Below are 24404 nucleotides of genomic sequence, written 5' to 3'. Positions count from 1 at the left end.
ATATTTGTTATTAACCAACATCAAACATCTTAACAAATGATAAAGTGCTAAAGCCATTTCCATTAAAATTAGGTACAAAAAGGATATTTACTATTGCCATTATTTATTCAACATTCTTTTAGAGCTTCTGGAGATGCAATAAGAAAATGAAATAAACAGTATAAACTTTTAAACAGATAAATTATCTTTTTATGTAATTTTATACCTAACTATCCAAAACATTCCTTAACCTGCTTTAATAGGGAATTTTGTAAGGCGACTGGTTATAAGATAAATATATAAAAATCAGTGTTAAATCCATACTAGCAATTAAAGCTAAAAATGGAAATGGAAAAAGATATCCCATTTGTAATACTAACCAAAAACTATAAAATATTAGCAATATATATAACAAGAAAGGTATAGTGTCTACCTGAAAAGAACTAAAATTTCACTTAGGGTATAAAACAAGATCTGAACAGATAGGAACACAATATTATAATGCCAGTTCCCGCAAAATTAACTCACAAGTTTAATGCAGTTGGAATTAAAATCTTAACAGGTTTATGAGTCTTCTTTTTCAAGTGGGTAAAATTACCCTAAAATTCACATGAAAGGTTAACTATCTGAGAAGAGCTAATCAAATATGAAAAAGAATGAGGGAGGGCAGTAAAAAGAGGAGGAAATTTGCCTTAACAGATAATAAAATATTGTCTGAAACCAATCAAGACAATTATATTTGCATAAGAATAAACAGATCAGAAGAACAGAACATAGAGCCCAGAAGTAGGTCCTATTATATAAGGAAACTTAAAAAGGGAGAAAGGTGATGTTTTAAGTCAGTGGGAAAAGAATGATTTATTTAGTAAAATGCTACTGGCATTATTGTTTGTCTATTTGGGAGAAAATTGAGTTGGGTCTCTTGTCTCCCCTACATACAAAAATAAGTTAGAGATGAAAGTATGATTTAGATATTAAAAATAAAACAAAAATGTCAGAAGAAAATAAGCAACATATATACAGCATTAAGGAAATCATTTCAACCAAGAAAGTAAATCCAAATACCATAAAAGAAAAGCATAGTTGAGAACATATAAATAATAATAATAATTGTACCAATTGCATGGCAAAAAATCTATAAAAAAATAAATTTAAAAACAGACAACAGAATGTGGCAAGTATTTAACTCATGTGACAGACAAAAAGTTAATATCTACCATGTTAAAAAAAAAAAACAGAAAAATTGATAAAAGACACAGCCAAACTGAAAAATGGGTAGAGAACATGTAAACATGTACAAAGTACATGTACAAAGATGCTCAACTTTATTTGTAGTCAGTGAAATGCAAATTAAAGTAACAATGAAATTAGTTCTAACTAATCAGATTGGCAGTATTTAAAACAGGCGAGAGTACCTGTTGATTATAGGAATTTGGGGAAAAGGATACAGCTGGCAAAAAAAAAGGCCTTTTGGAAGAGCAATTGATGATAGCTACTGGTGGCACAGTTAAGAGCTCCGCGTCTAATCAAAAGATCGGCAGTTCGAATCTCCCAGCTGCTCCTTGGAAACCCTATGGGGCAGTTCTACTCTATAAGGTCTTTGTGAGTTGGAATCAACTTGACGGCAGTAGATTTGGTTTTGGTTTGGTGGACACAGTGGTCAAGAGCTTGGCTGCTAACCAAAAGGTAGACAGTTTGAATCTACCAGCTGTTCCTTGGAAACTCAGTGGGGCAGTTCTACTCTGTCCTGTAGGGTCGCTATGAGTTGGAATTGACTAGATGGCAACGGGTACTGTGATATAGTTGCCCTTCAAAAAAAGCCATTTTTTTTAAATTTAATTTAGCTACTGTGTTACACCCTACGCATCTGTCAGTTTCCCATACTGTGGTGGCTTGTGTGTTGCTGTGATGCTGGAAACTATGTATTTCAAATACCACCAGGGTCACCCATGGTGAACAGGTTTCAGCGGAGCTTCCAGACTAAGACAGACTGAGAAGAAGGACCAGGCGATCTACTTTTGAAAAAATTGGCCGGTGGAAACCTTATAAATAGTGGCGGAACATTGTTTGATATAGTGCCAGAAGATGAGTCCCTCAGGTTGGAAGTCAATCAAAGCACGATTGGGAAAGAGCTGCCTCCAGAAAGTAGATTTGACCTTAATGACATGGATGGAGTAAAGCTTTCAGGACCTTCATTTACTGAGGTGGCATGACTCAAAATGAGAAGAAACAGTAATAATCGGAACATGGAACGTACAAAGTATGAATCCAGGAAAATATAGAAGTCATCAAAAATGAATTGGATTGCGTAAAGGTTGATATCCTAGGCATTAGTGAACTGAAATGGACTGGTGTTAGCCATTTGAATCAGACAGTCATATGGTCTGCTATACCAGGAATGACTAAAAATGGCATCATATGCATCGTCAAAAAGAACATTTCAAGATCTGTCTTGGAAGTATAGCATTGTCAGTGATAGGGTATTATCCACACGCTTATAAGGAAGACCAGTTAATACGACTGTTACTCAGATTTATGCACCAACCACTAATGCAAAAGATGAGGAAACTGAAGATTTTTTACCAACTTCTGCAGTCTGAAACTGATTAAACATGCAGTCAAGATACATTGGTAATTACTGGTGATGGGAATGAGAAAGAAACAAAGAAGAAGAATTGGTAGTTGGAAAATATGGCTTTGATGATAGAAAAGATGCTGGAGATCGCATGATGGAATTGTGCAAGACCAACATCTGCTTCATTGCAAATACCTTTTTTCAGCAACATAAATGGTGACTATACGCATGGACCTCACCAAATGGAATACATGGGAATCAAATCGACGACATCTGTGAAAAGAGACAGTGGAGAAGCTCAAAATCATCAGTTAGAACAAGGCCAGGGACTGACTGTAGAATAGACCGTGAACTGCTCATGTGCAAGCTCAAGTTGAAGCTGAAGAAAATTACAGCAAGTCCACGAGAGCCAAAATACGACTTTGAGTATATCCTACCTGAATTTAGAGACCATCTCAAGAATAGATTTGATGCATTGAACACTAATGACCGAAGACCAGACAAGTTGTGGGATGACATTAAGTATATTGTACACGAAGAAAGCAAAAAGGTCATTAAGACAGGAAAGAAAGAAAAGACAAAAATGGATGTCAGAAGAGACTCCGAAACTTGACCTTGAATGTAGAGTAGCTAAAGTGAAGAGAAGAAATGATGAAGTCAAAGAGCTAAATAGAAGATTTCAAAGGGTGGCTCGAAAAAACAAAGTAAAATATTATAATGAAATGTGCATAGACCTGGAGTTAGGAAACCAAAAGGAAAGAACTCACTCAGCATTTCTCAAGCTGAAATAACTGAAGAAATAATTCAAGCCTCAAATTGCAATATTGAAGGATTCTGTGGGCAAAATATTGAATAACACATGAAGCATCAAAAGAAGATAGAAAGAATACACAGTCACTGAACCAAAAAGAATTGGTTGACATTCAGCCATTTCAACAGGCAGCTTATGATCAAGAACCAATGGTATTAAAGGAAGAAGTCCAAACTGCACTGAAGGCATTGGTGAAAAACGAGGCTCCAGAAATTGACGGAATACCAACTGACATGTTTCAACAAACGGTGAAGTGGAGGTGCTCACTCATCCGTGTCATGAAATTTGGAAGATAGCTTCATGGCCAACCGATTGGAAGAGATGCATATCTGTGCTCATTCCAAAGAAAGGTAATCCTTTCATACAACAATGTGTGGACTGTTTGATGAGAAACTAGTTTTTCTGTAAACCTTCATCTAAATTTCAATTAAAAAAAAAAAACCAAGCAAACAAAAAAAAGAAAGGTGATCCAACAGAATGTAGAAATTACTGAACATTATCATTAATATTACACACAAGTAAAATTTTGCTGAATATTGTTCAAAAGCGATTGCAGCTGTACATCTGCAGACAACTGTAGTTCAAGAAGTTCAAGCCAGATTTAGAAGAGGTCATAGGATGAGGGATATCGTCACTGATGTCAGCTGCATCGTGGCTGAAAGCAGAGAATACCGGTAAGATGTTTACCTGTGTTTTATTAACTATGCAAAAGGTTTCAACTGTATGGATAACACTGCAAAGAATGGGAATTCCAGAACACTTAATTGTGCTCATACAGAGCCTGTACATAGACCTAGAGGCAAATGTCTGAACAGAACAAGGAAGTACTGTGCAGTTTAAATTCAGGAAGGGTGTGCATCAGGGCTGCATCTTTTCACCATACTTATTCAGTCTGTATGCTCAGCAGATAATTCAAGAAAACTGGACTAAATGAAGAAAAACATGGCAAGAGGATTGGAGGAAGACTCATTCACAGCCTGCAATATGCAAATGTCACAACCTTGCTTGTTGAAAGCAAAGAGGACTTGAAGCACTGATGAAGATCAAAGACTATGGTCTTCAGTATGGATTACACCTCAACATAAACAAAACTAAAATCCTCACTACTGGGCCAATAAGCAACATCATGATAAATGGAGAAAATATTGAAGTTGTCAAGAATTTCGTTTTACTTGGGTCTACAATCAACACCCATGGAAGCAGCAGTCAGGAAATCAAACGACTTATTACATTGGAAAATCTGCTCTAAGAGACCTCTCCAAGTGTTAAAAAAACAAAGATGTCACTTTAAGGACTAAGGTGTGCCTGACTCAAGTCATGGTATTTTCAGTTGCCTCATATGCACTATTTTTTTTTCATATGCACGTGCAAGCTGGACAGTGAATAAGAAATACCAAAGAATTATGATTTGATGAAGGATGTTGAATGTACACGGACTCCCAGAAGAAAGAACAAATCTGTCTTGGAAGAAGCATAGTCAGAATGCCCCTTAGAAGCGAGGATGGCGAGACTTTATCTCACATACTTTGGACATGTTATCAATCCCCGAAGGACATCATGCTTAGTAAAGTGGAGGATCAGCAAAAAAGAGGAAGACCCTAAACAAGATGGATTGACACAGTGGCTACAAAAATGGGCTCAAACATAGTAACAATTGTGTGGATGGCACAGGAATGGGCCGTGTTTCATTCCGTTGTACATAGGGTCTCTATGAGTTGAAACCAACTAGATGGCACCTAATAACAACAACATGTTATTGATGATAATCTTGGGGTATGGGTTTTAAGCGTATTTTTTATATTGCTCTTTATACATTTCTGTACTGTTTAGATTTTTATTACAAGGAGCATGTATGCCCTCTGCACACCCTCTTTTGAAATCATGACTAGATTTTTTTTTTTCCTGCTGAAATCTCTTCAAACTCTCCAACACAGTTAGATAGAGATAGAAAATATATACAGTTCCTATCAAGTGTGGCCCTACATTGGGAACTTCATACGTCAGCCTTAGAAATTTATCTCGGAATCCTTTAGGTAAGACACTTCTTTGTAAGAACTCCAGCTTCTGCCCAAGTTTTGATTTTCTATTCAGGTAAAACTTACGTAGTTTTAAAAACATGTCTAGTTGATTGAATAAAACAGCAGTCAGTTCTGATTATTATTATTTCTGATGTATTCTCTCAGCGTTAACATGGTATGGAAAAAGAAACATGACTGCCACATCTTTCTCCCATGGAAGCAGCTGGTGGGCTCCAGCTGCCAACCTTTCATTTAGCAGCTGAGTGCTTAATCACTGCACCACCAAGGCTCCTACATTATCTCATAGCATTCTGTAATTTTTATAACACTTGACACAACTGTTAAGAGTTATTTCTATAATTATTTAGTGCTTTCCTCTTTCAATGAATGGAAAGCTCCTTGAGGGCAAGAACCGATCCCAGCTCCTAACACAATGTTCAGCACAGGTTATAAACCATTTGTTGAATGAGTGAATATACACACTTTTTTGTATAGGTTCGGAAGAAGATTGTATTTTTTCAGTCCAACAGCTCAGGTCACCATCTGTGTATTATTAGCTTGCCTTCTTACTTCATATTTTTATTTTGTTGATTAATACTGTATGCTTATTTCTAACATTTGAATTCTGTCAGTATTCATTATCAACATCTTATATTTGGGAGACCTATTTAAGTAAACCAGTTGGCCTCACAGCTAATATTACGTTAGTTTTTTATTCATTTAATGTTATCTCTGTATTATCTAACTTAGCTTGTAAAATCCTAAGGAATAGAAACATGTCTGTTTGTGTTACAAAAAATGATTATTAATGCTATTATTTAAATGTGTATCTCTATAAGAACTTGATTTAGTTAACATGCTGAAATTAAAGGATTTCCAGGTCCCTTAGTCTCATGAATAATTTAGAAAAAGGTTATTTTTCAAGGATACTGTGAAAAAAGACATTTAAGTGCTTTCAAGCTATAGAGTGCTTTCGGAAGTAGAACTTCTTAGTAGTACTCATTTCCAAGAAATTCTCCCTTCAGTTCTCAGTGAACTTTTTAAGTACTTTTTAAAAAAATTTGGCTAAAGGATGAACCTCAGGAGTGACTTCTTTATTGAACTGTAAGGGTGTCCAGGGGCCATACTCTCAGGGTTTCTCCAGTCTCTGTTAGACCAGTAAGTCTTGTCCTTTTTTTTTTTTTGGTGAGAATTTTGCTCTGCATTTTTCTCCATCTCTGACCAGGACCCTCTATTGTGATCCCTGTCAGAGTGGTTGGTGGTGGTAGCTGGGCACCATCTAGTTGTGCTGGACTCAGTCTGATAGAGGTTGTGGTAAATGTGGTCCATTAGTCCTTTGCACTAATCTTTCCCTTGTGTTTTCTTCTTTCTCCCTTGCTCCAGACAGGGTGAGACCATTAGAGTATCTTAGATGACTGCTCACAAGCTTTTAAGACCCCAGATGCTACTCACCAAAGTAGAATGTAAAACATTTTCTTTATAAACTACGTTAATGAAACTGAACTAGATGTTCCCTGAGACCCTGGTCCCCACAGCCCTCAGCCCAGTAATTTGGTCCCTGAGAAAGTTTGAATGTGTCTGTGGAGCTTCCATGACCTTGTGTTGGACAAGTTGTGCTGGCTTCCCCAATATTGTGTACTGTCTTACCCTTTGCCCGTGTTATCATTTATCTATTGTCTATTTAGTGTTTTTCCCTCCCAATCCTCACTTCCCTTGTAACCATCGAAGATTATTTCTTTTTTTGTGTAAACCTTTTCATGAGTTTTTATAGTAGTGGTGTCATACAATATTTGTCTTTATTTCACTCAGCATAATGCCCTCCAAATTCATCCACGTTGTGAGATGCTTTGCAGATTCATCATTATTCTTTATTGTTGTGTACTGCTCCATTGTGTGTATGTACCATAGTTTATCCATTCAGATGTTGATGGGCACCTAGGTTGTTTCCATCCTTTTGCTATCGTAAATAATGCTGCAATGAACATGGGTACGCATATGTTTATTCATGTGATGGCTCTTATTTCTCTAGGATATATTCCTAGGAGTAGGATTGCTGGATCATATGGCATTTCTGTTTTAGGTTTTTTAAGGAAGCTCTATATCATTTTCCAAATTGGTTGTACCATTTTGCATTCCCACCAGTAGTGCATAAGAGTTCCAATCCCCCTTCAGCCTCTCCAACATTTGTTATTTTCTGGTTTTTTGATTTGTGCCAGTAGTGTTGGGGTGAGATGGTATCTCATGGTGGTTTTGATTTGCATTTCTCTAATGGCTAGTGATGGCGAGCATTTCCTCATGTATGTATTAGCATCTTGAATGTCTTCTTGGTCAAGTGCCTGTTCATATCCTTTGCCCATTTTTTAATTGGATCATTTGTCATTTTTTGTAGACATGTTGGATTTTCCCATAGATTTTAGAGATTAGGCCTTTGTTGAATTTGTCATAGCCAAAAATTTTTTCCCAATCTGTAGGTTCTCTTTTAACTCTTTTGGTGAAGTCTTTTGATGAACATAGTGTTTAATTTTTAGAAGATCCCATTTACCTAGCTTGTCTACTGGTGTTTGTGTATGTCTAGTTGTGGTTTGTATCCTGTTAATGCTGTGTATTAGGGCATCTAGTATTGACCCTATTTTTTCTTCTAGGTCTTTTTTACGTCTTCGATGTGTTGTCAATTACTTTTTCTTTGTAGTGTGAGGTATGGGTCCTGTTTCATTTTTTTACAGATGGACATACAGTTTTGCAAGCACCATTTGTTAAAAAGACTGTCTTTTCCCCATTTGATGGACTTAGTGCTTTTGTCAAATATCAGGTGACCATAGGTGGATGGATTTACGTCTGTGTTCTTAATTCTGTTCCATTGGTCAATGTGTCTGTCATTGTACCAGTACCAGGCTGTTTTGACTACCATAGCTGTATAGTAGGTTCTGAGGTCAGGCAGTGCAAGTCCTCCTACTTTATTATTCTTCAATATATTAAGTACTTTTAAAATTAACTATCCTGTCTATTTAGTTTAGACTGCAGCTCATTAGGAGGGAATTTGAGCAGAATAGACTCCATTACTATAAATAAATTATAAGTTTCCTGAGTACTAAGTACAGTTATTAATATAAAAAAAAATCATTTTTTTTTCCTTTCCACTCTTGCCTTCTCGTCCTTGCCCCTGACTTGATGTGCCCATTTAGTCTTGTTTTCTTTTATGGGCTGTCTAATCTCTGGCTGAAGGGTTTCTCCAAGTTTCTGTCAGACCAGTAAGTCTGGTCTTTATAAAATACAAACCATTTAAAATTTTAGTTTTTGTTATCAGAAGCAATCCAAGTGCCTCTTAATCTAATTACTTCTTATCTGTGTTCATTCAGTGATTATCAAGCCCCTACTCTGTGCAAGGCACTAAGCTCGTGACTGTGAAAGATACAAGGAACTAAAATACTAATACTTGCCTCAAGTAGTTTATTGTCTAGCTGAGGAGATAAAGTAAATATACACATTAAGAGATAACTAACAATACGAACAGTGTATGGTTGAAAGAAAACAAATAGTATATATATCATATATATAAACTGTACGTGCTATATACTCTATTGTGTACTGTCATATTTTATACATAATAGTACGTACATAAAAGTGTTAGAGGAGTTCAGGTGCAGGCAAGATCACTTATAACATGGGTTCTCAGAGTCTGAACTGGGTTTTAAAGGATAAGGAAGATTTGGCGCAGGACTGGGCACTCTTTTGTATTGTTGTACACAGGGTCGCTGTGAGTTGGAACCAGCTTGGATGGCATCTAACAGCAATAACAAAGGTTTAGAAAGAAGTGAGAAAACCCATTCCAAGTAGAGGGAAAAGTAATAACAAAAATCAGGAAGTTGGGTCCTGGGAGCTTTGCAGAAGTGGAAAGTTTATTCAGAAGGGTTGAGACAGAGAAGATAAATTAGGGCCAAATTATGGAGGACCTTGAATAAAGAACAGAGGAATTTGGATTTTGTATTCTTGGCAATGAGAAGCCCCTGAATATTTCCGAGTTAGGGAAGTTAAATATTGTTAGTAGTGTGCAATATCAGTTGAAATTTGGGGGAAAAGGAGACAGACCAATAAAGAATTTCCTGTAGACTTCTGACTAACATGGTGGCTTAGCCATACACATCACACTGCTCCTCTACAGCAAAGACCCAAGAAACCAATTGAAGCAAATACAGATGACTATCCTGGAACTCTGAGCATCAAATGAAAGCATAAAAAACTAGATTAGACACCAAGTGGAAGAAGAAACTGACTGAAAACTGTGAATGAGAAGAGACAGAGCAGGGGGACCCTCTCAGCCGACCCGGCACAGCACAGCCATCTTGAGACAAAGACAGCAGTAATCCCAGGTAAGAAGCACAGAAGGCAGCTTCACGGAATTCGCAGCAGGACACAGAGTAACTGTGTAAACATACCCAGAGTGAAATAAGGTCCTGATTTCTGGCTTCAGCCAATGGGAAGAGCCTGGGTACCCTTGCCTGGTGACTAGAGGAGCACGCTCCCCCCCCCTCCACTGTTCTGGTGATTTGCAAAATAAACCCCCTCCATCCCTGTAGCCTCAACCATCGGGGACCAAGGTACGAGCCCTCCCCTTTTTCCCTCACACAGTCCTGGCTGCTACCCAAACCCCTACCGCCATCTGCTACCACCCAACAACCCCGCTGAGCAGTGGTGGGCCACTCTGGTACAACACTGGTTAGTCACCCTACCCCCTCACTCACCAACCTGGCCCAGCAGCAGGTAGGCCGCTCCAGCATTGTGTCAGCAGTCTGCCGTGCCCCTCCACCTGCAGACCCCGCCAGGCAGTAGCAGGCCATTCTGGCACAGCTCCAGCTACTCTCAACTAGCTGAGTGGCAGCAATTGTGCTTGCCTGCCTGTCACCAAATACCCCCCTCCACCCACTCAGTGACTGGCAGTGACCACATTCCCACATGCTCACCCACCTGCCCCCAGCCTTCCCTCTGTCCACTTTGCCTTCTTCCCTCCACCCAGCGATTGACAGTAACTACATCTCCACCCTCCCATCATACGTACCACACCAGCAGCCCTCCCCACTCAACGAGTGCAACTGCCTGCTCCTGCACCACTGGACAGATGACAGACAGCAGCCAGTGCCTGCCCAGACTACCCACAGCTACCCAGCATGAACAGCAGAGACCCGCACTCATGCTACCAGCTATTGCCCCGCTCACCTGGAGGCAGTGGCAAGCACTTCAGTGCTGCCAGACCTGAGACCAGCAAGCCACACAAACTCTGCCAGCCTGGATATAACAAACAAAAGAAATCAGGATGAAGCAGACAGACATGAAATCAATAAATAAATACAATAACACTTAATGCCTCAAAGGCAACAGATGACATCCGATCATATAAAGAAACAGGGCAAAATGGCTAAAGCTAGTGACCAAAATAAAGAGCCAGAAAACCTTCCTGAGGAAGAAATGGTAATTGAATTACCTAATAAGGAATTTGGAAGACTTATATACAGTATCCTCAAAGAGATCAAGGTGAATACAGAGAAAACCATGGAAAACAGACAAAACTCTAGAATAATTCAGGAAAACAATATAAGAACAAGATAAGTAGACGACTTAGAAACCATACAAAAACTTCAACTAAAAATCCAGAAGATTAACACTAAAATTCCAGAAATAGATAACACATTGGAAGGAGCAGAATTTAATCAATGGAAGAAGGAATCAGCAAAACAGAGTACAAATCCCTTGATACCAATCTGTTAGAGGAACAATCAGAAAGAAGAATGAAGAAAAATAAAGACAGCCTAAGAGTTATGTGGACACTATCAAGAGAATTAATTTACACATGATTGGAATTCCAGAACGGGAGGCAATGAAAAGCACAGATTTGTTCCAGAAAACTTCCCTGATGTGAAAGATGAGAAGTTATCTATCCAAGAAGCCTGTCAAACCCTATATAAGATAGACCCCAAAAGAAAATCCCCAAAACGTATCCTAATAAAACTTTCCAAAACCAAAGGCAAAGAATCCTGAGAGCAGCTCGGGTAAAATGAAATATTACCTACAAAGGGGAACCAATAGAACTAAACTGATTTCTCAGCAAAAGTCGTGCAGGCAAGGAAATGGGATGACATGTTGTGATTATTAAGGTCATGTGTCAATGTGGCTGGGCCATGGTTCACAGTGGTTTGACAGTTATAATGTAGCGTGGCAGTCATATGATGATGTGATAACTTCCATGATGAGATTTGATATCATGTGATCACCTCCATTGTAGGATCTGCTGTAAGTAGCCAGTCAGTTGAAAGGGAGTTTCCTTGGGGGTGTGGCCTACATTGAATATAAGTGGACTCTGGCAAGGCTTGTGGGCTTTTGCTTGCTCTGCATCCTGCATCTGGCTCCTGTTCATCTGACTTGTTCTTGGGACTTGATCTAGCAGCTTACCTGTAGTCTTGCTGGCTGATCTTGGGATTCATCAGCCGTGCTATCTGACCTGCCAGCCTTGGGTTCACAAGCCCGTGAATCAGAAGAAGCCTTCAGCCTAACCTACAGATTTGGGGCATTTCAGCCTCTGCAACCATGTGAGCCATTTTCTTGATATAAATCTCTTCATATAGATATTTGTATGCTTTACGGGTTTTGCTTCTCTAGAGAACCCAGCCTAAGACATTCGCATAAAACCATGAAAGAAAAAAATTGCCAACCAAGAATTATATATCTAGCAAAATTGTCTCTCAAATGCAGTGGTTAAATTAGGACATTTCCAGGTAAACAGAAATTAATGAATTTGTGAAAACCAGACCAACCTTATAAGAAATATAAAGGGAGTCCTTCAAGCAGAGAACCAACAATGTCATACAACAAGCTAAGATTAAGACACATGACAACATCACCTGAATACCAACCCAGATAAAGAATTTTCAAAAATAAAATAAAGCTATAAGAAAGGAGGAATAAATGGTGTAGTTACAGAACTTCTATATGGAGAGAAGGTCAAGGTGATATCAAGATATAACAGACTTTTTAAACTTAGGAAGATAAAAGTAAGTTTCAGGGAAGCCACAATGAAAACTAATAAACCTCATCAAAAGAAAAAAATCATAAAGTCTTAGTAAACACAAAACCAACACGTAACAAAGGAAATGAAAAGAACATCCATAAACAGAAAGAACTCAGTACAGAACAGTATACAGAACAAGGAAACCATCAAGAGCACAACAAAATGACAGCCATAAATTCATATCTAATGATAGTTACACTGAATGTAAATGCATTAAATGCACCAGTCAAGAGACAGAGTGTGGTAGAACTGATAAGAAAACGTCACCTATCAGTATGCTGCCAAAAGAGACACACTTTAGACATAAACATAAAAGTAAGCTAAAAATCAAAGAATGGAAAAAAATGTACCAAGCAAATGGCAACCAAAAAATAGCAGGAGTGACAGTATTAATCTCTGATAAAATAGACTTTAAGGGAAAAGGCAGCATAGGAGACAAAGACAGGCATTATATAATGAGTAATAGATCAATCCAACAAGAGAACGGTTATGGTTATGGGTACGTAATAAGTACCTATGCACCCAATGAAAGAGCTCTGAAATACATAAAATAAACTTTAACAGAATTTAAAAGAAATAGAAAACTCCACAATAATAATATGAGACTTTAGCAGATCACTTTCAGTGAAGGACAGAACAACTGGAAAGATACTCAACAGAGATAAAGAAGATCTAAACAACACAATCAGCCACCTTGATCTCATAAATATATACATAACACTCCATCCAACAACTGCACAGTACACACTTTTCTAGCACACATGGATTATTCTCTAGAATAGACCATCTGTTAGGTCACAAAGCAAACCTCAATAAATTCTAAATCATCAAAATAATACAAAGCATCTCCTTGGATCACAATGCTATAAAATTAGAAATCAAAAACAAGGGAAAAAAATCAAGTACATGGAAACTGAATAACATCCTGCTTAAAAACCACTAGGTGAATAAATTTTTAAAAATTAAAAAAAAATTCCCACAATCAAATGAGAGTGAAAACAGAAATACCAAAACCTGTGGGACACAGCAAAAGCAGTGCTCAGAGGTCAATTTATAGCATTAAGCACACATATCAAAAAAAAGAGGCCAAAATCAACACCTTAACCCTACAACTCTAATAAATAGAAAAAGAGCTGCCAAAAAAACACCCACAGTCACTAGAAGAAGGGAAATAATAAAGATTAGAGCAGAAATAAATGAAACAGGAAAACAATAGAATCAGCAAGACTGGAAGTTGGTTCTTTGAGAGGATTAATAAAATCAACAAACCACTGGCCAGATCAACAAACTAGTGGCCAAAGAAAAGAAGATATACATAACACAAATAAGAAATGAGATGGTTGACATTACAACAGAACCAACTGAAATAAAAAGGATCACAACAGAATACTATGTAGAGCTGTACTACAACAAATTTGAAAACCTAGAAGAAATGGACAAATTTCTAGAAACACACCGCCTACCTAAACTAACACACACTGAGATAGAAAATTTAAACAGACCCATTACAAAAGAAGAAATCAAAGAGGTCATTAAAAAGAATAAAATAAAACTACCAACAAAAAAAAGAGCTCTGGCTCAGATGGCTTCACTGGAGAATTCTACCGAACAGACAAAAGCTGATACCAATTCTACTCAAAATATTCTGGAATACAGAAAAGGATGGAATGCTCCCAAATTCATTCTATGAAGCAAGCATAACCCTGATACCAAAGCCAGGCAAAGACACCACTAAAAAAGAAAATTATAAACCAATATCCCTCATGAATATAGATGTAAAAATTCTCAAAAAAAAAAAAAAAAATCCTAGCCAATAGAATCCAACAACATATTAAAAAAAAAAAAATTATAATGCACCATGACCAAAAGGGATTCATACCAGGTATGCAAGGATGGTTCAACATAAGAAAATCAAGCAACGTAATACACCACATAAGTAAACAAAGGAAAAGAACAACATGATCACATCAATCGATGCAGAAAAGGCATCTTAGTCATGTAGTGCTACTGTAACAGAAATACCACAAGTGGGTGGCTTTAAGAAAGAGAAATTTATTCTCTCACTGTCGAGGAGGCTACAAATCTGAATTCAGCATGCCAGCTCCAGGGGAAGGCTCTGTCTCTGTCAGCTCTGGGGGAAGGTCCTTATCAATCTTCCTCTGCACTAGGAGCTTCTCAGCACAGGGACCCTGGGTCCAAAGGATGTGCTGTTCTCCTGGCTTTTGTTTCTTGGTGGTATGAGGCGCCCATGTCTTTCTGCTCACTTCTCTATATCTTGAAGAGATTGGCTTAAAACACCACCTAATCTTGTAGAGTGAATCCTGCCTCATTAACATAACTGCCAGTAATCCTACCTCATTAACATATAGAGGTAGGATTTATAACACACAGAAAAATCACATCAGATGACAAAATGGTGGACAGTTGCACAGTACTGGGAATCATTACCTAGCCAAGTTGACAGACATTTTGGGGGGACACAGTTCAATCCATGACAGCATCTAACACCCATTCCTGATAAAAACTCAGCAAAATAGGAATGGAAGAGAAATTCCTCAACATTATTAAGGGCATATATACAAAACCAACCAACATTATTCTCAACGGAGAGAGACTGAAAGCATTCCCCTTGAGAACTGGAACCAGACAAGGATGTCCTTTATCACTACTCCTATTCAACATTGTACTAGAAGCCCTAGCCAGAACAATAAGGCAAAGGAAAACAGAAGGCATCCAAATTGGTAAGTAAGAAGTAAAACTATTCCAATTTGCAGATGATATGATCCTATACATAGAAAACCCCAGAGATTCTATAGGAAAGCTACTGGAACTAATAGAAAGATTCAGCAAAGTACAGGGTACAAGATCAACGTACAAAATCAGTCAGGGAAAGTGTGCTGTCACTGCTGTGAGACCACCCACAGAAGCAGTTTATAGGCTTTGGGTCACCATGCCCTGGAATTCTGAGGCTACCTCCCGAGAAGAAGCATTTGTGCAGCCAGAAAACCTGCAGGTACAGCACTGATGTTGCCATGGGCTGAGATAGCCATTTCTGATCCTCGAACAAAATAGAACATTTCAGGAAGGCATGAAATATGAAGCTCTCTATATAGTAGCTGCTCAAGAAACATTTGCTGATGATAAGAAAGGATACCATGAAGATACCACTGAACTAAATAATGGTGTTTGATTTCAGAGTAAATTCTCTTTGAGAAGGAACTTATAGGTATCCAAAAATAACTGAAATTGAGCAGGCAGAAGCCCAGCCCCCCGAGTTAGAACTGCTGGCCGTTATGTTCCCCAGTAACAAGTTCATAGTTCCTGATCAGCTAGCTTTAGCCGAATTGAAAGATAATATTGAAAAGAAGACCATAGAGGGACGATCCTCAAAAATTTACTGTCAGTATCAACCTTGATGTGTCTGAGGAAGCAATGGTGATGTTTTCACTGACCTGTATTCTTTTCAAATACCCTGCAGTTCGGCCTGAAATTACTGTCAGATCAATATTATTAAGTAGATCCCAGCAGTCTCAGCTGAACACAGATCTGAATGCATACTTGGAAAAGAACTGTTACGGAGATGTCTGTATACTGAATGCCACAGAGCTATGTCAGCAGAGACACCACATCTTCTGCCACCATAGGAAGTACAGCGCTACCACTTGGTCTCTTCTAATACGACTCTGGATCTATAGGTATCACATCTACAACAAATGCAAAAGAAACGGTATTCTAGAATGGGTAAAGGAGCTTTCCCTGTCTGGGTTTAGCATGCCAGGGAAGCCTGGTATTGTTTGTGTCAGAGGCCCACAAAGTGTCTGTGAAGAATTCTGGTCACGGTTTGCTTGTATATATATTATATACTGTGTCATTAATTTTAATACTAAACAAGATAGTAGAGATGTGGAAATAAATATGCCCATGAGGTTGTATCTTCATGGGGGTCCAATCTCAAGTCACTGGATAAGGTAGAAATCACATATAGTCAACATTATCCCCTTCACCTGACATAGTGCACCTAGGAGATGTTGATGAATTGAGCCCCTGAACAAGATGCTGTCCATATTCTTATCAGTTTGCATGATTTGATTCTTCCTTCATCTTAGAGATGCTGTAAGCCAAATACACTGTGAAACAAGAAGCTTTATAGGAGTGTTAGAATTTGTGCTAGTCTTCCCATTGCTGTACTGATGCCCTAATTGAGCTTCTGAGAAGTCCATTCAATAGTTTGAGATTCAGCGGTTTCTACATTTCTAAGATCTTGATACAAGCCAGTAAAATTTGCTTGGAACATTTCTTTTCAGACTCAGAAAATTAAACTGGAAGAGAATTTTAATTTGCCATCAAGAAGACATTCCTTTTGATGGTACAAATAATGAACTGGAAAGACAAAGAATATCTTCAATTTTTGCAGAAAAAGTATTTAATGCTAACGGAGCCAGAGGACACCACATGGAATTTGGTCAGCCATATCAGTTTTTCGATGCCAAAATATGTGGGGATGTTTTCCAGGTGCTCTTTGGTGTGGAAGGACAATGGCTGAGCAGAGTAGTTGAAAGTATTTTGTCACTATAGGCTTTTTTTATTTTTCTCACTCTTTCTTGAAAGATTAAGTCATTTTAGTCCCATCCTAGAAAGTTAGGGAGAAGAGAAGAAAAACAAAAATAGGGAAAGAAGACACGTGAAATGCATCTGTTAAAAATGTGTAAAATGTATAATAATGAGAAAGCATAATAATCATGATGGAAAGCAGAACTGAGTTTCAAATTATAATCTAAAAAGTATTGATAGAAATTTCTTGACATATAAAGTACCCATTGTAAAAGAGAAGTTAATTATACCTGAGGAAGATAATGTTGGTAGTCTAACTTGTCCTCTATTTTCAATCCCCTTCTCTCTTGTCTCCACTAAAGAGCCTGGAAAAGCTAAAGGTTACTCCTCAGTCTCTGCTACAGTTTGGCGTATCCTCAGCACACAGCTTTAGCTAGGGGACTCCTGGGAAAACCTTTGCTTTCCTGGTTAAAGTGACAAATGCAGCTAGGCCACCTCTTCTGCTCTTTTTGCCACAGACACCAAAGTGATGGCTGGAGCTACAGTAGTTCTTTCTACCACTAGGGAAGGAAGGGCCAAGAGAGTCACAGAGATGCCAGTCCCCACATTGTCAAGCTGCTGATCCAGCACCAGCCCTTGCCTATCTCCACGTGTCTTATGAAATAAAGCAAGTTTTGTTTTAAAAAAACCAATCAGATTTCTCTACACTAACAAAGAACTCTGAGCGGGAAGTCAGAAAAACAATACCGTTTACAATAGCCCCCCAAAAGATAAAATACTTGGAAATAAACCTAACCAGGGATGTAAAAGACTTATACAAAGAAAACTACAAAACACAACAGCAAGAAACCAAAAGAGACCGACGTAAATGGAAAAACATACCATGCTCATGGATAGGAAGACTTAATATTGTGAAAATGTCAGCACTACCCAAAGTGATCTATAGATGTAATGCAATCCCAATCCAGATTCCATCAACATTCTTTAATGAGATGGAAAAACTAATCACCAGCTTTATATGGAAAGGAAGCAAAGTACTACTGAAGAAGAACAAAATAGGAGATCTCACACTTCCTGATCTCAGAATCTACTGTACAGCCACAGTAATCAAAACAGCCTGGTACTGGTACAACAGACACACAGATCAATGGAACAGAATTGAGAACCCAGAAGTAAATCCACCCACCTATAGACAGCTAACCTTTGACAAAGAGCTGAATCCATTAAATGGGGAAGAGATAGTCTCATTAACAAATGGTATTGGCAGAACTGGATGTCTATTTGCAGAAAAATGTAACAGGATCCATACCTCACTCCATATACAAAAACTAACTCAAGACGGATCAAAGACCTGAATATAAAACCTGAAACTATAAAGATTATAGAATAAAAAATAAAGACAAACCTTAGGGCCCTAATTTATGGCACAAATGGACTATTAAACATAACTAAAAATGTCCAAACAAGGGAAGATAAACTAGACAACTGGGACCTCCTAGAAATTAGCCACTTGTGCTTATAAAAAGACTTCTGCAAAAGACTAAAAATATAAATCTACAGACTGAGAAAAAATTCTTGGCAATGACATACCTAACAAGAGACTAATCTCTGATATTTACAGAAAACTTGAAACAATACCTCAACAACAAAAAGACAATCCAATTAAAAATGAGCAAAGGGGGGGGCCAAGATGGCTGACTAGGTAGACGCTACCTCAGATCCCTCTTGCAACAAAGACTCGGAAAAACAAGTGAATCGATCACATACATGACGATCTATGAACCCTGAACAACAAACACAGATTTAAAGAGTTGACCTGAGTGACAGAGACGGAGAACAAACAACTACAGGGAAGCAGCGACTGTTTTCGGAGCCTGGAGCCAGTGTCCCAGTCAGGTAACCTTGGCGCCGGGCTTAGGACTGGGCGCAGGGGAGCTGAACACAACATCTTGTGATGGCACAAACACAGGGCGCAGCCCTACCCTCCTGAACTGAGCCCGGGAAGGGGCCCAGCTGGTCTGCGCCGGCGGTGCGGCGACGCGGCTGGTGGGAGAAGTCCCTGGGAGGCAGCGACTGGTTTTGGAGCCGGGAGTGCAGCGTCCCAGCTGGGGAACCATGGCGCCGGGCTTTGGACTGGGCACCGGGGAGCTGAGCACGGCATCCTGTCACAGCGCAAACATGGGGCGCAGCCCTACCCCCTGAACTGACCCCGGGAGGGGGCCCAGCCAGTCCGCGCAGGTGGCGGGAGGAGAAGCCCCCGGGAGGCAGCGACTGATTTTGCAGCCGGGAGTGCAGCGTCCCAGCCGGGGAACCTTGACGCTGGGCTTTGGACTGGCAGCAGAGGAACTGACTGCGGCTTCTGCGGGCCAGACCCTTGGGGGCAATCTCTACACAGCCAGCACACATAGGCGACACGCCCCTCGGGAATCTCAGATAAAGTAGTCATCGCAAGCAAGATAAGCATCTTTGGCTATATACCCGGGTGCTACTCTCTCCTGTTTTTCTGAACCCTCCCCTCCCCTCCCCTTCCCAGGCGGCTTCATTAACATTGGAATTTCCTGAGCCAGAGGGAGAACGGCTCCAGCTCCGCGGCTTTGCTTTTCCCTTTTTTTGGGATCTTTTCCTAACCCATTCTTCCAGCCTGAGAGAAGCAACCACAAAAAACCCAGGGACCAAAAATCCTTCCCTAATTGGACTAAAAACACAGAACCAGCTCCAGCCAAGCATATATGATCCATATCTTGGGCTTTCATCCCTACAGGGAACAAGGTGGCTGTTATAATGCAAAGGCATTTCTGATAGGGATCTGACTGCATTTTTTTTAGCGGATTTACTGGAAAAACAAGTATCCCAGGTCTGATACCTCTGCTTATTCAGCAGAGCCCTAACTGACCCACAAGAGGGAACTGAGGGCTGAAGCTCCCCCCAGACCACCTAGCCTCTTGCCTTAGGGGTCTAAGCAGGGTGACACCTACCAATCTGTAGAGGTACTTGCACTGGGGGCCTAAGGTACGGCTGCAGAGCCCTCCCACCATGGTGCTTTAGGAATAGAGACACATCTACCTTACTGACACTTGGGGGAAGCCTGTCAGCATCCTGGCCCCCCTGGACTGTGAACCCCAGCTGCTAATGGAATCTGGTACACGCAACTATCACCACTACTTCTCGAGGTGGATAGGTGTTAGGGGGCAGCACACAGGTGATGACCCAAAATCAGATTCTACTCAAGAATAGTGAATAGACTCACACATATATATCTGGCAACAGCCCAAACCAGCTGATAATAGGTCATAAGTAAGTAAAGGGCTACAACAAACAAGACAGCACAATCTAGTAGCCCATCCACTTATATTGAAAGAAAATAAAACAAGATAAGACTCAGTGAGCAAATATAGAATAAATCACTACAATATCTTAGTGATGGCTTGGAGACAGCAGTCGATATCAAACCACACAAAGAAGCAGACCATGACAGCTTCTACAACCCCCCAGACAAAAGAATCAAAATCTTTCCCAAATGAAGATACAATCCTGGAATTATCAGATACTATAAAAAAAACTAATTTACAGAATGCTTCAAGACATCAGAAACGAAATAAGGCAAACTGCAGAAAAAGCCAAGGAACACACTGATAAAACAGTTGAAGAACTCAAAAAGATAATTCAAGAACATAGTGGAAAAATTAATAAGTTGCAAGAATCCATAGAGAGACAGCATGTAGAAATCCAAAAGATTAACAATAAAATTATAGAATTAGACAACGCAATAGGGAGTCAGAGGAGCAGACTCGAGCAATTAGAATGCAGACTTGGAAATCTGGAGGACCAGGAAATTAACACCAACATAGCTGAAAAAAAAAACAGATAAAAGAATTTAAAAAAATGAAGAAACCCTAAGAATCATGTGGGACTCTATCAAGAAGGATAACTTGCGTGTGATTGGAGTCCCAGAACAGGGAGGGAGGACAGAAAACACAGAGAAAATAGTTGAAGATCCCCTGACAGAAAACTTCCCTGACATCATGAAAGACGATAGGATATCTATCCAAGATGCTCATCGAACCCCATTTAAGATTGATCCAAAAAGAAAAACGCCAAGACATATTATCATCAAACTTGCCAAAACCAAAGATAAACAGAAAATTTTAAAAACAGCCAGGGAGAAAAGAAAGGTCACCTTCAAGGGAGAATCAATAAGAATAAGTTCAGACTACTCAGCAGAAACCATGCAGGCAAGAAGGGAATGGGATGACATATACAGAGCACTGAAGGAGAAAAACTGCCAACCAAGGATCATATATCCAGCAAAACTCTCTCTGAAATATGAAGGCAAAATTAAGATATTTATAGATAAACACAAGTTTAGAGAATTTGCAAAAACCAAACCAAAGCTACAAGAAATACTAAAGGATATTTTTTGGTCAGAAAACCAATAATATCAGATACCAGCACAACACGAGGTCACAAAACAGAACATTCTGATATCAACTCAAATAGGGAAATCACAAAAACAAATTAAGATTAATTAAAAAAAAATGCTCAAAACAGTGAAGCATTGAAGTCAATATGTAAAAGATCACAATAATCAAAAAGAGGGACTAAATACAGGTGGCATAGAACTGCCATATGGAGAGGGATACAAGGCGATATAGGACAATACAAGTTAGGTTTTTACTTAGAAAAATAGGGGTAAATATTAAGGTAACCACAAAGAGGAATAACAACTCCATAACTCAAAATAAAAACCAAGAAAAACGTAACGACTCAACAAACAAAGTCAAATACTATGAAAATGAGGATCTCACAATTTACAAAGCAAAATGTCTCAGCACAAAAAAGTCAGTGGAAACATGAAATTGTCAACAACACACATAAAAAGGCATCAAAATGACAACACTAAACACTTATTTATCTATAATTACGCTGAATGTAAATGGACTAAATGCACCAATAAAGAGACAGAGAGTCACAGACTGGATAAAGAAACACGATCCATCTATATGCTGCCTACAAGAGACACACCTTAGACTTAGAGACACAAACAAACTAAAACGCAAAGGATGGAAAAAAAATATATCAAGCAAACAACAAGCAAAAAAGAAGAGGAGTAGCAATATTAATTTCTGACAAAATAGACTTTAGACTTAAATCCACCACAAAGGATAAAGAAGGACACTATATAATGATAAAAGGGACAATTGATCAGGAAGACATAACCATATTAAATATTTATGCACCCAATAACAGGGCTGCAAGACACATAAATCAAATTTTAACAGAATTGAAAAGTGAGATAGACACCTCCACAATTATAGTAGGAGACTTCAACACACCACTTTCGGAGAAGGACAGGACATCCAGTAAGAAGCTCAATAGAGAAACGGAAGACCTAATTACAACAGTCGACCAACTTGACCTCATTAACTTATACAGAACTCTCCACCCAACTGCTGCATAGTATACTTTTTTTTCTAGCACACATGGAACATTCTCTAGAATAGACCACATATTAGGTCATAAAACAAACCTTTGCAGAATCCAAAACATCAAAATATTACAAAGCATCTTCTCAGACCACAAGGCCATAAAAGTGGAAATCAATAACAGAAAAATTCAGAAAAAGAAATCAAATACTTGGAAATTGACCGATACCCTCCTGAAAAAAGACTGGGTTATAGAAGACATTAAGGAGGGAATAAGGAAATTCATAGAATGCAAAAAGAATGAAAATAGTTCCTATCAAAACCTCTGGGACACGGCAAAAGCAGTGCTCAGAGGCCAATTTATATCGATAAATGCACACATACAAAAAGAAGAAAGAGCCAAAAGCAGAGAATTGTCCCTACAACTTGAACAAATAGAAAGTGAACAACAAAAGAATCCATCAGGCACCAGAAGAAAACAAATAATAAAAATTAGAGGTGAACTAAATGAATTAGAGAACAGAAAAACAATTGAAAGAATTAACAAAGCCAAAAGCTGGTTCTTCGAAAAAATTAACAAAATTGATAAAGCATTGGCTAGACTGACTAAAGAAATACAGGAAAGGAAACAAATAACCCGAATAAGAAACGAGAAGGGCCACATCACAACAGACCCAACTGAAATTAAAAGAATCATATCAGATTATTACGAAAAATTGTACTCTAACAAATTTGCAAACCTATAAGAAAAGGATGAATTCCTGGAAAAACACTACCTACCTAAACTAACACAATCAGAAGTAGAACAACTAAATAGACTCATAACAAAAAAAGAGATTGAAACGGTGATCGCAAAACTCCCAACAAAAAAAAGCCCTGGCCCGGATGGCTTTACTGCAGAGTTCTACCAAACTTTCAGAGAAGAGTTAACACCACTACTACTAAAGGTATTTCAAAGCCCGGAAAATGACAGACTACTACCTAACTCATTCTATGAAGCCACCATCTCCCTGATACTAAAACCAGGTAAAGACATCACAAAAAAAGAAAACTACAGGCCTGTATCCCTCATGAACATAGATGCAAAAATCCTCAACAAAATTCTAGCCAATAGAATTCAACAACATATCAAAAAAATAATCCACCACGACCAAGTGGGATTTATACCAGGTATGCAAGGCTGGTTTAATATTAGAAAAACCATTAATGTAATCCACCACATAAATAAAACAAAAGACAAAAACCACATGATCTTATCAATTGATGCAGAAAAGGCATTTGACAAAGTCCAACACCCATTGATGATAAAAACTCTCACCAAAATAGGAATTGAAGGAAAATTCCTCAACATAATAAAGGGCACCTATGCAAAGCCAACAGCCAATATCACTCTAAATGGAGAGAACCTGAAAGCATTTCCCTTGAGAACGGGAACCAGACAAGGATGCCTTTTATCACCGCTCTTATTCAACATTGTGCTAGAAGTCCTAGCCAGAGCAATTAGGCTAGACAAAGAAATAAAGGGCATCCGGATTGGCAAAGAGGAAGTAAAATTATCTCTATTGGCAGATGACATGATCTTATACACAGAAAACCCTAAGGAATCCTCCGGAAAACTACTGAAACTAATAGAAGATTTTGGCAGAGTCTCAAGTTATAACATAAACATACAAAAATCACTTGGATTCCTCTACATCAACAAAAAGAACATCGAAGAGGAAATAACCAAATGAATACCATTCACAGTAGCCCCCAAGAAGATAAAATACTTAGGAATAAATCTTACCAAGGATGTAAAAGACCTATACAAAGAAAACTACAAAGCTCTACTACAAGAAATTCAAAAGGACATACTTAAGTGGAAAAACATACCTTGCTCATGGATAGGAAGACTTAACATAGTAAAAATGTCTATTCTACCAAAAGCCATCTATACATACAATGCACTTCCGATCCAAATTCCAATGTCATTTTTTAATGTGATAGAGAA

The 24404-nt window shown here is 38.6% G+C and overlaps 1 protein-coding gene and 1 pseudogene across 2 annotated transcripts in view; both read left to right on the top strand.

Annotated features, from left to right (window-relative positions):
- The window catches only part of DNAJC27 (DnaJ heat shock protein family (Hsp40) member C27), an 88346-nt gene that overhangs the window by 4988 nt on the left and 58954 nt on the right, over positions 1–24404 (top strand). The window lies entirely within an intron of this gene.
- On the top strand, positions 12930–17140 carry LOC126086952 (RWD domain-containing protein 2B-like; annotated as a pseudogene).

This window comes from Elephas maximus, chromosome 12, assembly GCF_024166365.1.
Source record: "Elephas maximus indicus isolate mEleMax1 chromosome 12, mEleMax1 primary haplotype, whole genome shotgun sequence".
NCBI classification, from domain to species: Eukaryota; Metazoa; Chordata; class Mammalia; order Proboscidea; family Elephantidae; genus Elephas; species Elephas maximus.
Note: the sequence above shows the minus strand (reverse complement) of the source record. Positions and strands in the feature narration are given on the sequence as shown.